Here is a 14,901-nt window from a genome sequence, read left to right as displayed (position 1 = left end):
CGTCCAGGAATGTTAGTGATTTCTCCACTGTGTAGAGGGTATGTCTTTATCACTTTTAAAAATGTAAATCATATGATATCCCTTATATGTGGAATACTAAAAAATGACACAGATGAACTTACTCACAAAACAGAAATAGACATAGGAAACAAAGGGGAAAGGTGGAAGGAGGGATAAACTAGTAGGAGTTTGGGATTAACATATATATAGTACATTTAAATAAAGTAGATAATCAACAAGGACCTATTGTATAGCACAGGGAACTCTACTCAATACTCTGTAGAAAAAGAATTGAAAAAGAATAGATACATGCATGCATATAATTGTATCACTTTGCTATATACACTTGAAACAAACACTACATTGTAAATCAACTATGCATGCATGCTCAGTTATGTCTGACTCTTTGTTACCCCATAGACTGTAGCTCACCAGGCTCCCCTGTCCATAGACTTTTCCAGGCAAGAGTACTGCCATTTCCTTCTCCAGGGGATCTTCCTGACCCAGGGATCGAATCCGAGTCTCTAGCTTCTCCTACACTGGCAGGCAGATTCTTTACCACTGCGCCACCTGCGAAGCTAAATCACTATTCTACACGTATAAAATAAAAAACTTTTAATGAAAATGTTCATCAGTACTCTGCATTCTGTGTGGACTGGAAGGTTTGTGAAGCATGTTTTACATTATGGCACACAGCCTGTAAAACGTGGCAAGTGTAGGGGACAACCGAGAGTGTGTCCATGAAATCACTTACGAAGTGAACATTCAGGAGTTTTTCTGCGTTGTATTATTTTTCAGGTCTTTCCTCTCACCCCTCGTGCTGGGTCCTGTGTTTCCCATCACTGTGAATAAGTCCGTCCGCCTTCGGGGGTCGACAGAGCATCTCCCCGTGCAGATTCTCCCTGACTCACTGATTTGTAACCAGCTTCTATGGATACAAGTGCTTTGGACCGTTTAGAACCTAAAACACAACCCAGAACATAGTTGTAGTGATTGTAATTGTTATTATTGTTGTTGAATCCCTGTGTATTGACCGTTCTCAGACAGCCATAATCACCCTCCTGCTTGGGTGTCAGCTTACCTCTTCGCTGGTCTCCCTCCCTCTGTCCTCTGTTCCCTGCCTTCCAGGAATTCATGGCCCCAGGCACTGCAGGTTCAGGGCTGGATGAGACACACGTGTCTCTCCTGCTCCCATCACTGTCTATTCCAGTGTGGGTGGCAGATGATAAACTGATATAGTTCTGGATGGTGGTAAGTGTCCTGGGGAAAATAAAGTACCATAATGGATGGAGTGTGGTTGAGGGAGGGGCTCTACATCTGACCACGTGGTCCAGGAAGCCCTCTCTGCAGATCTCCATGAACCTGGGGGAGCATCTTCCCAGGAGTGTCTTCCAAGGAGGTGGGCAGTCAGGGTGAAGATGCCAAAGTGTTAGTCACCGAGTTGTGTCTGACTCTTTGAGACCCCCATGGACTACTGCCCACCAGGCTCCTCTGTCCATGGGATTCTCCAGGCAAGAAGACCGGAGCGGATAGCCATTCCCTTCTCCAGGAGGATCTTCCTGACCCAGAGATCGAACCTGGGCATCATGCGTTGCAAGCAGATTCTTTACTGTCTGAGTCATCTCCAAGCCACCAGAAGGTGCCAGGGGCAGGACGAGACTGAGATGTTTGAGGACCAGAAAGGCTGCATTTAAGACAGGAAGGGTGAGCTCAGATGAGATTAGGAGGTGGGATGGGTGGCAGCTTATACAGGGTCCCAGAGGCCAAGGTTCATTCCCAAGACCATGAGAAGCCGAGAAGTATGGCTGTGGGTGAGGTCGGTCTGGAGAAGGAAATGGCAACCCACTCCAGTACTCTTGCCTGGAGAATCGCACTCCAGTACTCTTGCTTGGAGAATCCCTTGGACAGAGAAGCCTGGTGGGCTACAGTCCATGGGGTCACAGAGTCGGCCACAACTGGGCAACTCACATACACACACACACACGAAGGTCGGTCTGGCTGCCATGTGGGAAATGGACTATAGGATTCAAGAGTAGGACCCAGAGACCACTTGGGAGGTGGTTGCAGGGCTCCCAGTGAGATGCGTGGCCTTAGCTAGAAAGAGGGGCTGGATTCTGGTCACATTTTGGAGGCTGAGGTGATGATGGGCTGGTGGATTGAGGAGGACAGGTAGGGAAGCCAGCCAACACGTGCTTGACCAGCCTTCCTGGCCGCCTCCCAAGCCGCTGGGCTCAGCCTCCATCTCTGTTCTAGAAACTTCCAGGCTCCACTTCTCCCATTCCGGACATTTCAGAGCCCCTCTCTCCCCTCTACTGCCCCTCAGAGCCCCAACTTCTCTTCTGAATGACTCCAAGAAGAAGGAGGACAGGGGAGAGTATATGCCTAGATTCTGTAACAGCAGCTGCTCCTGGCCCAGCGTGACTGCCGGCGAGGTAAACCCGCGGTCTCTCTGGGTAGCACAGGAAACAATTACTCATGCAGATGAAAAACTTATTCCTCTCCTTGACAGCTAGCAGCTCAAGGAGCCTTTACTATGTCAGTCCTCAGCTGAGATAGAAGCTAATATTTTCCATCTGGAGTCTCTGGGATAATATAAGGCAGCTCCTAGTTTAATAATGAGCTTCCAATGTTTGGCTCGGCTGCGAGTTGCTAGGCGGAAGGGAGGAGGGGGGCTCAGAACAGTGAGAGAGATTCCGGGAAAGTACACCTGAGAATTGCAGGGGGAAAGGTATTTCAAAGTCAGAGGAAATCAAACACAGCACTACTCTAGTTCGAGAGATGGCAGAGGGCCTCCTGGGAGACAGGATCAGCAGAGAGCCCCTGGGCAGGACAGGATCCAGAATGGGCAGCCAGGGTCCTGAGTTCCAGGTTGAAAGTGAAAGTGAAGTTTCTCAGTCGTGCCTGATTCTTTGTGACCCCATGGACTGTAGCCTACCAGGCTCTTCTGTCCATGGGATTTTCCAGGCAATAGTACTGGAGTGGATTGCCATTTCCTTCTCCAGGGAAATCTTCCCGACCCAGGGATCGAACCCAGGTCTCCCGCATTGCAGACAGACGCTTTACCTCCTGAGCCACCAGGGCAGCACTAAAAATAAATCCGTGTGTTCATTTGCTTATTCAGCAAGTTTATTGAAGTTCAAGTCCTGTGTAGATTCCACGTTAGGCACCAGAGGTGATGGAGGTGGAGGGGAGGGATTGACAAATAAATAGAAAAATTCCAATGCAGGATGATAAGCATTAGGATTGAAGAGAGCAACACAGACTTGGGTGCTGATAGCCAGAGCCCAAAGGAAAGAGCATCTTAGTGGGAGCCTTAGGGGACCAAGAGTGGAGGGGGTGGAATTCCAGGCAGAGGGAACACCATGTCCCAAGGCAGGATGACAAGGTTCAGGAAATCGTTAGGATCACAGTGTAGCTAAAGTATGGGTTGAACAGTGTTATTTTTGTTTAGTCTCGAAGTCATGTCCGACTCAAAACTTTGTGACCCCAAGGACTGTAGCCCACCAGGCTCCTCTGTCCATGGAATTCTCCAGGCAAGAATTCTGGAGTGGGTTGCCATCCCACGTACTCCAGGGGATCTTCCCAACCCAGGGATCAAACCCGTGTCTCCTGCATTGCCAGCAGATTCTTTACCACTGAGCTGCCAGGGAAGCCCAGACAGTGTGGTAGGCAGCTTCTAAACTGAACCTCACCTCCCAGTGGCCTCACCCTAGCAGCGTCCACTCCCCTTGAGTGTGGTGTGGCCTGTGACTGGCTTCCCACCCACAGAACACACTCTGGCCATCATGATGTGTCAGTTTTACATAACGTGACTCATTATTCCCTCGTGCATCCATTCATGTTGCAATGATCTATCCTCAGGGCAGGTTTGAGACGGATTGGGGCCTGGGGCCCTTCGCTGCAATGCTTGAACCTGGACACACCTCTCCTGGAGCAACAAAATACAAAGAAACTGTAAGGGACTAAAAATTACCATGCATGCCCGGCTGGGGCAAATTCTGGACAAAAGATACAAAGAGGGACTTCCCTGGTGGTCCAGTGGTTCAGAATCCACCTGCCAGTGCAGGGGCACGGGTTCGGTCCCAGATCTGGGAAGATCCCACATGCCTCAGAACGACTAAGGCTCTGCACCACAACTACTAAGCCTGTGCTCGAGAGCCGGGAACAGCAGCTACCGAAGTCCGAGTGCCCTGCAGCCCGCGCTCCGCAACAAGAGAAGCTGCCACAATGAGAAGCCTGTGCACCGCAACCGGAGAGGAGTCCCCGCTCTCTGCAACCAGAGAAAGCTGGTGAACAGCAACAGAGACCCAGCACAGCCAAAAATAAAATTAATTTTAAAAAAAGATACATAGAAACCAAAAAACCCCACTGCCACTTTTGGGGAGCCCAGAGCAAAGACAGAGGTCAGGAGCCAAAGAAGGGTACTCTGCATCCCCCCTGCACTCATCCTCACCTGAAAGTGAAAGAAACCGAAAGTCGCTCAGTCGTGTCCGACTCTTGGCGATGCCATGGACTATGTGCGGTCCATGGGACTCTCCAGGCCAGAAGACTGGAGAGGGTAGCCTTTCCCTTCTCCAGGGGATCTTCCCAAACGAGGGGTCAAACCCAGGTCTCCCACACTGCAGGTGAATTCTTTACCAGCTGAGTCACCAGGGAAGCCCTACCCTAAGCCACAAGGGAAACCTCTCATCACCTGCTGCTGCTGCTAAGTCGCTTCAGTCATGTCCGACTCTGTGTGACCCCATAGATGGCAGCCCATCAAGCTCCCCCATCCCTGGGATTCTCTGGGCAAGAACAGTGGAGTGGGTTGCCATTTCCTTCTCCAATGCAGGAAAGTGAAAAGGGAAAGTGAAGTCACTCAGTCGTATCCGACTCTTAGCGACCCCATGGACTGCAGCCTACCAGGCTCCTCCATCCATGGGGTTTTCCAGGCAAGAGTACTGGAGTGCGGTGCCATTGCCTTCTCCACCTGAGAGGTGGGCAAACCACCTATGCCACCCCTCCAGCCTGATTCCTAGCACACCCCTACCCTCACCCATGTAAGGAACACGCTCGCCCCTCCCCCCACCCAGAGAGCCAGAAAGGGAACCTGTTGGTCCTCACTCCCTCCTGCTGTGGCAAGGGCCCCAACAAAGCCCCGCCTGAATTTCTCATCTGGCTTCTGAGCTTGATGAGAGAGGCCAGGAATCCTGGTTGGTAACAGTTGCAGCCTGCTTGGGAGAAACATTATAGGTGGAATAACATTAAGAACCAGATGCAGTCTATGAGACTCTCTGAATATAGAAAGTATTTCATTTAATCATATAGTCATATGTATTTTTATTTCATCTTATTTAAAACTTTTAAATTTTTAAAATAGAGTCATGTTTAAAGACGTTCATTGAACTCTTTGCTCTGTGATTGTATGTCACAATTATCTTTTACATTCTTACACATACTATGTCTCCACGTTTTTAAAAAAGATGTATCTGCTTGTATTAAACAGGGAAAGTATTGAACAGTCAAGGTTTATGACCTCAAAAGGCTCTGCAAATGAGCTGACTGAGTAGCAGAGTGTCCTGGGCTCCCGAAAGGATCTCTGGCATCTGGGATGAAGTAGGAGGCTCTGGGTGAGCCCCAACAGGACGAGAGGAGGTGACTGGCCTCGACCGGTAGCCCTGAGCACAATACCCAGTGGGTGCCTAGCCAGCGGGGGGGCCCATGGGTTCCTGAGTGTGAGTGAGACCCTCACCCCAGACTCAGCTCAGGGTCCCCGGGCTGCAGACCACTAAACCTCACAGGTCTCAGCTAATCACTCTCCCTTCCCTGTCCTGAGGGCTTCCCTGGTGGCGCAGAGGTTAAAGCGTCTGCCTGCAATGCGGGAGACCGGGGTTCGATGCCTGGATTGGGAAAATCCCCTGGAGAAGGAAATGGCCACCCACTCCAGTATTCTTGCCTGGAGAATCCCATGGACGGAGGAGCCTGGTAGGCTACAGTCCACGGGGTCGCAAAGAGTCGGACACGACTGAGTGACTTCACTTTCACTTTCCCTGCCTCAAGTCCCATCCCAGAACCAGCAGGGCTGAGTCGACAAGGGAGCAGACAGCTGTACTGCTGCCTGTCAAAACACAGACAGCAATGGAAGTGGCTGGATCTGGAGCCAGGAGACCCCAGTTCAAATCCCAGCTTTGCCACTTACGAGCTGGCTGAGCTTGGCCTGTACCCTTGACTTTCTCAGTCTCCTCTGTAAACCCGAAGACAGAGATCTGTCTCATTCGATGTGTATCCCCGGTGCTGAGCCAGAATCGATTATGAGCCTCGTCATAAATGAGAGGCTCAGTGTGACTAACAATCAAGCTAATAATGCTATGCGCCTGTTATTATAGATCATGTAGTCATGTTACACTGTGTAATAATGTAATACGTTCCATTTATCCAGCGTTTCTTATATGCCAGACCCTAAACTAAATGTTTTCTATGCAATATCTCATTATATCATCACCAAACCCAAGGGGAAGTGGCATTGCACACTTCACTGAGGAAAGCAAGTCTACAGCTGCCCGAGTAGACTGGCCTCAGCCCAGCCAAGCTGGACCTGCCAGCAGCCCATGGGGTTCTGCACCTGGAAGGTTCTGAGCAAATGCTTGAGATTAGCTGTGATCGCTGTTCCTCTCCGGGACTCCCATGCACATGGGTTGGGCACGTGGTGGGTGTCTGGCTAGTCAGGGAATGAATGATGCAAGGCAGACAGAGGGACCAAGTATCACACCTTGAGTCTGGAGGTCTGCCCTGATTCCCAAGGACATCGATCAAGTCACTCCCCTGTCTGGGCCTGAACCATGGAGATGTTGTTCAGTCGCTCAGTCATGTCCAACCCTTTTTGACCCTATGGACTGCAGCATGCTAGGATGGAGAGGGGACAGAAAATAAAAATCTTTGGAGAATTCTGAGCACTGATCACATATTAGGAGTGACTGATCAGAGGGAGAGCAAGAGGAGAGGCACCAGTACAGGCAGAACGAGACCTGGATTCCTGTCCTGCCATTCCGTGGCTGTGTGACCTCAGGTGAATCGCTCAGGCTCTCTGTGCTCAGTCCAATTCAGTTTCCTAGTGTGGACAGCAGGGATAGTAGTAATGCCTCCCTGACAGGGTTGCTTTTAAGTTAACAGTAACAGTGGGGGTAAAGTGCCTCGGTTTGCTGTGCTGTGGTAAGAGGGGCGGGCAGGGTGTCGGTTCTGTTTTCCTGTATCCTGTTGGCCCCGTGCCTGGGAGGCGATGCTCAGTGATGAACCTGCAGAGCTGGACTGGATCTACCCGCCCCTATGGCTGACAGAGGTCCAGCTAGTCAAAGCTTTGGTTTTTCCGTAGTCGTGTATGGCTGTGAGAGTTGGACCATAAATAAAGCTGAGCACCAAAGAATTGATGCTTTTGAACTGTGGTGTTGGAGAAGACTCTTGAGAGTCCCTTGGGCTGCAAGGAGATCAAACCAGTCAATCCTAAAGGAAATCTGTCCTGAATATTCATTGGAAAGACTGATGCTGAAGCTGAAGCACCAATCCGTTGGCCACCTGATGTGAAGAACTGACTCATTGGAAAAGACCCTGATGCTGGGGAAGACTGAAAGCAGGAGGAGACAACAGAAGATGAGATAGTTGGATGGCATCACCAGTTCGATGAGCATAAGTTTAAGCAAGCTCCGGGAGTTGGTGATGGACAGGGAAGCCTGGCATACTGCAATCCATGGGGTTGCAAAGAGTCAGACACAACTAAGTGACTGAACTGAACTTAATGAAAGGTCGGGCAAGGTCGGGCATGTTAAGGCATGCCCGGACATGTTGAGGCTTGCCCGGGCGTGTTGAGGCATGCCCCGGAAAAGTGCCACAGACAAGTCCCAGAGGCGGGCCGACAACCAAGCCATCCAATCAGGTGCCGACACGGAGCCCTTGGACACCAATCACTGCTGAGCCCGCGCTTTCTTCCTTATATGGGAGCCCGGCCCTGGCTATAAAACCCTTCCCCACCCCTCATACCTCGCAGACTCCCTTCGCTTCCTTGCTCACCCGCCCCCGGGAGTTCTGCCCAAGAGCGACCGCCCAATAAAGGCCCTGATCAACGGTCCATAGGGGTGGTGGCTCTTTCTTCCTGTGGCGTTTCTTACATCTGGCGCCCAACGTGGGGCTCAAGGTGAGGGCCCCTGGCACTCGCCGTTGAGGCCCCCTCGAGCTCCACCGCCACGGTAGCCCCGGACCCAGGCAGCTGACCAACCCTCCGGACGGCAGGATACGGGGTAAGTCCCTTCGGCTTTGGGGCCCGCCCTCCCTGGCGACCACCTCCTAGGGCCCGGTAACAGGTGCGCACTTACTGGGCCCTCCCGGTCATCAGCTCGTGGGGGAGACGTCCCGAATGGCTGCACGGACCTCCGGCTTCCCTTGGCACATCCGAAGACGTTCGGGCAGCGGGGGTTGCCTCCACGCTCTGTGGTCGCCATGGGATCAACGGCCTCCAAACCTGATCCCCAATACTCCACCCCCTTAGAGTGCCTGCTGCCTAACCTGTGGACCCTAAGACTAAAGGGATATATCCGCCCCAAGCAGCTCACTTCTCTGTGTTCACAAGCCTGGCCTCAGTATCCTCTAGATAATGGCTCACAGTGGCCAGCCACAAGGACATTTGACTTTGACGTCCTCCGTGATTTAGATAATTACTGCCGGAGAACGGGAAAATGGTCTGAGGTCCCCTATGTTCAGGCCTTTTGGGCGTTGCGTTCTCGCCCCACCCTGTGCACCACGTGCACTCCCCGCCAAATCCTGCTTACCCTGGCTCCCCCGATTCCACCCTCCCGGGCCAAGCCAGCTCCTCCCGTCTCTGAGTCCTCTGCTTTCTCTGTTCCCCTGGAAGATCTGGTGGCCCCTCCTCCCTATACCTCTCCCACGGCCCCTACCCCTTCCACTCTGGTTCCTGCCCCCTCCCCTTCCACTCCGGTCCCTCCTACCTCCGCTCCCGCCCCCGAGACTCCACCACCGGCCCCGGATCCTCTGGCCTTTAACCCTATCTTGTATCCTCCTCTTCCCCCCGGCACTCCCTCCCCGTCTCCGGTTAGCTCCCACACTCGCTCCCACAGCAACCCTCCGGGAGCCTCCCGTCCCCCTCCCCCAGCCCCGCTACTCCCTCTCCGACAAGTAGCCGGAGCTGAGGGTCTAGCCCAAGTTCATGTCCCCTTCTCCCTCCAATACTTAGCACAGATTGAGGCCAAACTGGGTTCCTTCTCCTCCAACCCCACTCAGTACATTAAGCAGTTTACTGGTCTGACCCGCACATACGCCTTGACATGGCAGGATATATGTCATCCTGGGGTCTACCACCACCCCCGAAGAGAGGCAGGCTATCTGGACGGCAGCCAAGGCTCAGGCCGACCAGCGGCACTATGCCAACCCCTCCCCCGAGCGCCCTCCAGGGGCTCAGGCGGTTCCTGACACTGACCCTGATTGGAACTACCAGGAAAGGGGTGGTGGCCAGCTGTGAGTACGCTATATGATAGAGTGTATCCTTGATGGGATGGAAACGTCCTCTCATAAGGTTGTAAACCTCCTCAAACTAGATGAGGTGACCCAGGGGCCTGACGAAAACCCAGCCATGTTCCTTAATCAGCTGACCGAGGCCCTCGTCCAATACACCAGGCTGTCCCCTGAGTCCCCCATTAGGGCGGCCACCTTGGCCAATCGTTTTATCTCCCAGTCTGCCCCCGATATCCGGAAAAAGTTGGCCAAGGCCGAGGACGGCCCTCAGACCCCTATCCGAGACCTGGTAAAAATGGCTTTTAAGGTCTACAATGCCCGCGAGGAAACTGCTGAGGCCAGCCGAAAGGCAAGGCTCAAGCAAAAGGCCGAATTTCAGGCAAGCCTCCTAAACCAGCAAACCCAGGCCTTGGTAGCGGCCCTGCGGCCGGCGGCAGGCTCGGGGCCCCAAAACCCCCCTCCGGGGGCCTGCTTCAAGTGCGGCCAAGAAGGGCACTGGGCCAAGATGTGCCCCAATCCGCGGCCTCCTTCCAAGCCGTGCCCGTTGTGCAAACGACAAGGACACTGGGCTAGTGACTGTCCCCAGGCCTCTCAGGCCTCGACCTCTAGGGGCCGGGGACCAGAGCGCCCCAGGGAGACCTCCTGCCCTCCTCCGGCTTTGGAGCTGCTGAGCTTCGACGGTGACTGATGCCGCCCAGACTCGGGGACCCCAATAACCCAAGCCGAGCCCAGGGTAACACTCCAGGTAGCGGGTAAGTCCATCAGTTTTCTGGTTGATATGGGGGCTACCTATTCGGTCCTCCTCTCTTTCGGAGGCACTCTACGTCCTTCCCAGGTTTCGGTTATGGGCGTTGACGGCCAACCCTCGTGTCCGCTCCAAACCAACCATTATCTTGTCAATTAGATTCCTGTCTATTTACCCACTCCTTTCTGGTCATCCCCTCCTGCCCTACTCCTCTCTTGGGAAGAGATATACTTGCTAAGCTGAAGGCCACTCTTCAGCTAGCTCCAGGATCGGCTCCCACGTCAGGGGCCTTCCTAATGCTACTTGTTGACCCTCCAACCCCTTCTGTTAATCCTGAGCCTCACAATCCAAAGTCCAACTGACTCAGACTTCTGTCGTCTATCTGGGCCTCCACATCACTCCGACCACTAAAGCCCTGACAGCAGACCGGTGTAGCCTCCTCCGGTCCATCTGCCCTCCAGCCGACGGAGACTAGATACTGTCCTTCTTAGGACTGACGGGATTCTTCCGACACTGGGTCCCAAATTATGCTACCCTGGCCAAACCTCGATATGCTGCAGCTAAAGAGACTCCCACAGGGCCGCTGTCTTCCCCCACCGAAGTGACTCAGGCCTTCCACGCTTTACGCTCAACCCTATTGGCTGCACCCCCTCTCTTTCTCCCAAATCCCAACTATCCGCACCATCTATACACGGATGAAAAGGGAGGGATAGCCTTTGGAGCCTTGGTGCAACCGATTGGCCCCGAATTGCTGCCTATTGCTTACATATCCAAACAACTTGACCCCACAGCCAGGGGATGGTTCCCCTGCCTGCGGGCACTAGCAGCAGCGACAACGTTGTATGCCAATGCAAAAAAGCTGATTCATGGCCAACCTCTGACCATCTTCTCACCCCACCGTCTTGGTGACCTTTTAGCCTCTAGATTTCGTTCTGAACTCAGCGAGTCCAGGCTCCAACAATTTCACCTGGTATTCCTGGACAATCCTCAGGTTTCCGAGGGCCGCTCCCCACAATTAAACCCGCTTTCCTCACTACCCTCACTCCCTCTCTCCTCAGAACCCCCAGCCCACTCATGCTCGGAGGTCCTTGAGTCCCTTATGCAACCACCCCACAACCTGTTCTCCAAACCTCTACCAAATCCAGAGCTAACTTTGTTCGTCGATGGGAGCTCAAAGCGAGACCCCAATGGAAACCGAAGGGCGGCTTATGCTGTGGTAACCACCAAGGAAGTCCTTGAAGCTCAGCCCTTGCCACCCGGGACGACTTCTCAGAAGGCTGAACTAACAGCCCTAACTAGAGCCTTACACCTAGCAGAAGGAAAGAGGGCCAATATTTACACAGACTCCAAGTATGCCTTCTTGATTGCCCATTCTCACGCGGCAATCTGGAAAGAACGGGGCTTCCTGACCACTAAAGGATACCCCATCTGTAATGCCCCCCACATTACTCGACTGTTGGATGCCTTATCCCTGCCCAAAGAGGTCGCTATCATACACTGCAAGGGACACCAAAATACCCATGACACTGTCGCTCTGGGTAATAATATGGCAGATCAAGTGGCTCGACAGATTACCTTACAACAAGCCCCCGAGCCCCTGCTGACTTTGAGATCCACCCTCAACGCAGATTATTCAAGCAAGGAAGCCAGAGCCTTGCTGGAGCAAGAAGGGGCTCAGAGGCACCTGTCAGGATGGATACTACTCCATAATAAACCGGTGCTTCCTGAGCGCCAGGCTAAGGCCATAATATCCCAAATCCACAATACCCTCCACATCGGCCCAAGAGCTCTCTTTTCCTTTCTCAGCCCTGTCTTTTCTCCCCTACATCTCAGACAGACCATATATGCCATCCACCGATCCTGCCTAACATGCGCCTCCACCTCTCCTCAGGGAGGACTCCGACCCCCACAGGAGACTCACCAGTTGAGGGGACATATGCCCGGGCAGGATTGGCAGATAGACTTCACCCACATGCCCAGACATCGAACCTACCGCTGTCTGCTGGTCTTGGTGGACACCTTTTCAGGATGGGTCGAGGCCTTCCCCACCCCCCGAGAGACGGCAGCGGCGGTGGCGGAGGTCTTGACGGCCCATCTCATTCCCAGATTTGGGTTGCCAAACTCTCTCCAGTCTGACAATGGGCCTGCATTTATCTCGCAGATCTCTCAGCAGGTGGCTGCGGCCCTGGGTATCAACTGGCATCTCCACATCCCCTATCGGCCCCAATCGTCAGGCAAGGTAGAGCGGGTGAACGGCATCATCAAGACACATCTGACCAAGCTAGCCTCAGAACTACAGCTATCTTGGGTCGACCTCCTTCCTCTGGCGCTCACTCGCATTCGCACCACACCACACTCCCAAACAGGTTTGACCCCTTTTGAACTGCTCTACGGCAGGCCCTATCTCCTGACTCACCTCCCAGAGGGAGAGGCTCCCCCACTCGTGGGGTACCTCCCCCTCTTCTCCCTCCTACGATCCTTGCTGAGGGAACACACAGACCGGGTCCTGCCACAACCGACAGACGACAAGGGGCCCACCCGGCCTCTGGCCCCAGGAGATCAGGTACTGCTGAAAACCTTGAGTCCCCGCCCACTACAGCCTTGCTGGACGGGACCCCATACTGTAATCCTCACCACTCCTACAGCCGCCAAACTCCTGGGACATGAGCCCTGGTACCACCTGACCTGACTCAAACGAGCTCCCCCGGGTCTCCCAGAGACAGGGGTGGCCCCGGCCCCGACCCCTTCTCCCGATCACTCCTACCGCTCCACCCTCACGGGGCCAACCAAACTGACCATCACCTGAACCCCTCTGTCGTCGATTCCTGAATAACTGAGAGACCACAGTCCAATTCGATCCGATGCTGGCCTGGCATCACCCGCTGTGGCTGCTGACGATTGCAGCTCTGGCCATACTTTTTGCCATTGGATTAGCGGCCGTGGCCCCCCGCGATTGGTCCCTCACTCTTCGACTGTCCCTGGCCCTCACATACCTAGCCACCTGCTTCCTACTCCTGGGGTGCTATTCCCTTGGGACACCCTGACCTGGTTACCAGCTCCATCCTTACGGGACCCCCGAGGCTGGTTGTCCGCCGCACCCCTTTCACCCCAACCTCGGAACAATGCGGGGCTCTCTACTCTGGGTTACTCTGGGGGTACTGGGGGTCCTGGAAAGAGGGGGGCACACCAACCAAAACCCCCACCAGTCCTTTCAGATCACTTGGACGCTCCGGAATGGACTGACTCGCGAGGTACTCAATTTGACCACCGGAATTCACCCCCCTAATATGTGGTGGCCAGATCTGTATTTCAACCTCAAAGACCTTATAAAGATCAAACAACGGCTCAACACGGTCCAGCTGATGGTGCTACGACAGCAGTACCAAGGGCTTCCAACAAGCACTCTGTGACAAAATTAACGGCAGACTCCCCCTGTCATCCCGGCCATACCCTACCCCTCATCGCCCCCGTTCAGCAGGAAGTAGCCAGAGAGAATCAGCACCCCTCGTCCTATATCAAAAAGGCCGGGATGAAAGGTCGGGCAAGGTCGGGCATGTTAAGGCATGCCCGGACATGTTGAGGCTTGCCCGGGCGTGTTGAGGCATGCCCCGGAAAAGTGCCACAGACAAGTCCCGGAGGCGGGCCGACAACCAAGCCGTCCAATCAGGTGCCGACACGGAGCCCTTGGACACCAATCACCGCTGAGCCCGCGCTTTCTTCCTTATATGGGAGCCCGGCCCTGGCTATAAAACCCTTCCCCACCCCTCATACCTCTCAGACTCCCTTCGCTTCCTTGCTCACCCGCCCCCGGGAGTTCTGCCCGAGAGCGACCGCCCAATAAAGGCCCTGATCAACGGTCCATAGGGGTGGCTCTTTCTTCCTGCGGCGTTTCTTACACTTAATAGATCATGTCAGCTGGGAGGTGCTCTTCCTTTGCCCACCCTAAAGGGTGGGTTAATTGGCTAAATGATGGCCCCCAAAGATGTCCACGTCCTAATCCCAGGGATCCAGGGATATGCTATGTTACATGTTAGAAGAGACTTTGCTGATGTAATTAAGTGAGGGATCCCGAGATGGGAGATTATCCTGCATGGTCTGGGGGAGCCCAACACACTTGTTATTGCTCAGGGTTCCTGGCCTCCTTAATCAACAGAAATTAATCGGATGCCAGACAAGAAATTCAGGCAAGGGGTCCATACTGCAGCAGCAACAGGGAATGAGAACAAACAACAGGTTTCCTTGCTTGCCCGCTCCCTGAAGAGGTTGTTGCTTGTATGGGATAAGAGGAGAGGTGTGTCTAGGGGGTCAGGCTGGAGGGGGCTTAGGTCATTTGCCCCTGCTTAGGTAGTGTTGAGTGCCGGGGGCATGCGGGGTACCCTGCTTTTGCTCCCAACCCCCTGCTTTTGCTCCCAACCCCCTGCTTTTGCTCTGAGCTCTTCAAAAGTAGCAGCTGGAGTTTGTTTGGGGGTGTTGTTTTGGGGGGTTTTTTTTTTTGGCCTCTTTGTATCTTTTGTCCAGAATTTGCCCCTATTGTGCATGAATGCAGTTATTTTTAGTCCCACACAGTTTCTTTGTATTTTGTTGCTCAAGGAGAGGTGAGAATAGGTGCACACTGCAGGAAAGGGTCCGAGGTCCCAGCCTGTCTCACACTCACGGGAGGG

Source organism: Budorcas taxicolor, chromosome 21 (genome assembly GCF_023091745.1).
Source record: "Budorcas taxicolor isolate Tak-1 chromosome 21, Takin1.1, whole genome shotgun sequence".
Classification (NCBI taxonomy): Eukaryota; Metazoa; Chordata; class Mammalia; order Artiodactyla; family Bovidae; genus Budorcas; species Budorcas taxicolor.
Note: the sequence above shows the minus strand (reverse complement) of the source record.